The sequence below is a fragment of the Bos indicus genome, chromosome 4, assembly GCF_029378745.1.
Source record: "Bos indicus isolate NIAB-ARS_2022 breed Sahiwal x Tharparkar chromosome 4, NIAB-ARS_B.indTharparkar_mat_pri_1.0, whole genome shotgun sequence".
Classification (NCBI taxonomy): domain Eukaryota; kingdom Metazoa; phylum Chordata; class Mammalia; order Artiodactyla; family Bovidae; genus Bos; species Bos indicus.
The window spans coordinates 88,017,601-88,021,356 of record NC_091763.1 but is presented as its reverse complement, the minus strand read 5'-3'; positions in this window follow the sequence as shown (position 1 = coordinate 88,021,356).

Genomic DNA, 3,756 nt, shown 5'->3' with positions numbered 1-3,756 from the left:
ATAATTAAGATAATGAATTTTCCTATTGTTTTTGTTTCCTCTTCAGTTTTGGGAACACTTCAGTCTATTTTTTCTTTCTTGTTACTAATAGCATGGGTAGTTGCACAAGTTACATTGTAATATTAATAGATTATTTCTTAATGTATAGGAATGAAAATACTGCATAAAATGGGGGTATTTGACAGATATAAATGTTGAAATCCTGAGAATTGTGTTATTCTAGCAATAAAATCTCCATCACATTCCAAAGTTTAAGACTTCAGTACTAACAATGACTACTTTTAAAAATCTCTTTGGATGGCACTTAAAGGTCAGTGCTCAGAAGTGTCCTGGTTGAATCTGTGGATTAGGCAGCTCTTATTTGAAGAGTTTGGAGGGTTTGCACAATGAACACCAAACATGATACTGGCTGATGGTCTAAAGCAAGACACAGTGACCAACTCTACCATGGAACTGAGGGGAGGTAACACTTATGAAGTGGTCCTCTTGGTGATCACTGCTGGTAAAGTCATGAGATCTGATGATACTCTCCCAGCTGGGACATCTGCTGGAGACAAACTCCACTCCCAAGCCAGCCTCGCCCATCACCTGGAAACCCTGTGGGACAGAGAAAGATGAGGCAGAGATTAGAGTGATGGATCTACAGACCAAGGAAATACCAAGATATACAAATATATATATATGAAAGTGAAAGTTGCTCAGTCATGTCCAACTCTTTGTGATCCCATGAACTGTACCATACCAGGCTCCTTTGTCCATGGAATTCTCCAGGCCAGAATACTGGACTGGGTATCTGTTCCCTTCTTCAGGGGATTTTCCCAACCCAGGGACCAAACCCAGGTTTCCCTCATTGCAGGTGGATTCTTTACCATCTGAGCTACCAGTGAAGCCCTATATGTGTGTGTGTGTGTGTGTGTGTGTGTGTGTGTAAACATGAAAGAAAGTGAAACTGTTACTTGCTCAGTCATGTCTGACTCTTTGGGACCCCATGAACTGTAGCTCACCAGGCTCCTCTGTCCATGGAATTTCCCAGGCAAGAATACTGGAGTGGATAGCCATTCCCTTTTCCAGGAGATCTTACCAACCCAGGGATCAATCCCGGGTCTCTTGCATTGCAGGCAGATTTTTTACCATCTGAGCCACCAGGGAAGCCAGAAAGTAAATATACATAACATGAAATTCAGAGTGATGTCAAATCTATGAATTAACAGGATGGCAAAGAAAACAGATTAAGGTTTTCTTTGAGAAACAAAAAGAAATATCTAGCTACGGTATAGGTTTGGCTCCCTCTTTAATACTTCTCTCTGGTGATGATTTTGGTTCTGAAAATTATTTTCCTTTCCATTCTGTATGAGAAATACACTCAGGTGCTGTTGGAATGCTTGTAACTCAGACTCAGGACTGTCAGATCCCAGTAGGACTGTTCTATTGCTAAAGAACAATAGATTCCCTGCCTGGGGCCGGGGGGCGGGCAGGGAATGAATAGGTATAGATATTCAGCTTCAGAACCAAGAGTTATTTTGCCCTTAGGGTCTTTTGGGAACAGAGTGTATGCTTCTATACTTCCACTAACACCAGTGTTTAGCTTGTTTGCCTTCTACTTAGTTGTTGTTTTCCTTCTACTTAGTAGAAAGGATTTTTAGATATATCTTTCTTATTAAAAATTCCTTCCTCCTATTTTCCTACTGGATGTTTAGTTAAAAAGTCGATCATTCTTTTCTACTTTGGTAGGATTTTGTCCAGAGAAAGGACACAGTGCTTCTATTTCAACTCATTTTGAAGCTTTTTTTGTTTGTTTGTTTCCAATAGAAGAATTTTTAGAAGAAAAATTTTGCCTACTGGAGTAAATGATTTACCAGCTAGGCAAAAGAGCAAGGAAATTGCTCACATTAAATCTCAAAACATTCAAAGTTCTAGTATGCCTGTGAAGTTTAGCTCTTAGAACCTGAGATACTCAAACCCCCAGAACCTGAAAAGAAGCAGTACTAAATGAGCAATTCATTTCTATTTCTAGGATTTAAACAGACAGAACTGGGCTTTGGAAAACTGTTAGAAATTCATGTTTAGATACTGTCTAAAGTATTCAAATTCCTAAATTTTGCTCATTAAAAATTCTTGTCTTACAGTATTTACATGTATAGGTACCTCCCCATATGTATACCAGTTTACTAGTTTATATACACACACGGATGCACACACACACACAGAGCCTTTTCCCCCAGAGTTTTAATTCCATCACCATACATGATACACACAAAATATTTTAAATAAAATTTATCAAGTCAGGTCAATGCTCAGGTTAGCTTATGTAAAACCAGCTCACAGACTAAAGAAGACCACGACACAGCAGAAATTCATCTATATCTTGACTGAGATACTTATTATGGATTTCATTTCAAAAATACAATTATGATAGCAGTTATTATTTTAAAAAATCTGTACTTAAGCACTGAGGCTGATTAGTCAGAAAATGTTTTTTTCATTTCTTCACCAAAAGTTATAAGAGCTTTGACACAGGGTTTTTAAATATTTAGAACCAGAGGATCTTAATATAAGAAGAACAATTATTGGAATCATTAGAGAAGTTTCCAACAGAATATTGTACTTCAAAAATGGTAATAGTTACAAGGTATGATCCTACCAGTTTGTCCCTAATGATCCATGATAAGAATGAATGAGGAAAGAATACATACTTAGCTTGGAAATGGAAGACAATAAGCTGCTTCTTGGCTCTTGATATTGTTTCTTGTTTCATTGATACTGAAGCATAAGTAACAAACACTTTGCTTAATAAGTGGCAACATTTTAAGTTTTACTTCTTCCTGTGGTCCTTGGTAGTGCTTAGGAATAAATAAAAATCTCTGGCACTAAGAAGAGAAAGGAACTGGAGGCATATTAACATTTCTCCTGATTAATAGGATAAAGCAAGGGCCCCACAATGTAAGTCAGAAAAAGTTATTACTTGAGAGAACAGTAAAAAATAGAAGGCCTGCTAACAGCATTCAGATCAGATCAGATCAAATCAGTCGCTCAGTGGTGTCTGACTCTTTGCGACCCCATGAATCGCAGCACGCCAGGCCTCCCTGTCCATCACCAACTCCCAGAGTTCACTCAGACTCACATCCATCGAGTCCGTGATGCCATCCAGCCATCTCATCCTCTGTCGTCCCCTTCTCCTCTTGCCCCCAATCCCTCCCAGCATCAGATTTTTTTCCAATGAGTCAACTCTTCGCATGAGGTGGCCAAAGTACTGGAGTTTCAGCTTCAGCATCCTTCCTTCCAAAGAAATCCCAGGACTGATCTCCTTCAGAATGGACTGGTTGGATCTCCTTGCAGTCCAAGGGACTCTCAAGAGTCTTCTCTAACACCGCAGTTCAAAAGCATCAATTACATTTGAATCAGTTCTGATGAGGTGGATGAAACTGGAGCCTATTATACAGAGTGAAGTAAGCCAGAAAGAAAAACACCAATACAGTATACTAATGCGTATATATGGAATTTAGAAAGATGGTAACAATAACCCTGTGTACGAGACAGCAAAAGAGACACTGATGTATAGAACAGTCTTATGGACTCTGTGGGAGAGGGAGAGGGTGGGAAGATTTGGGAGAATGACATTGAAACATGTATAATATCATGTATGAAACGAGTTGCCAGTCCAGGTTTGATGCACGATACTGGATGCTTGGGGCTGGTGCACTGGGATGACCCAGAGGGATGGTATGGGGAGGGAGGAGAGAGGAGGGTTCAGGATGG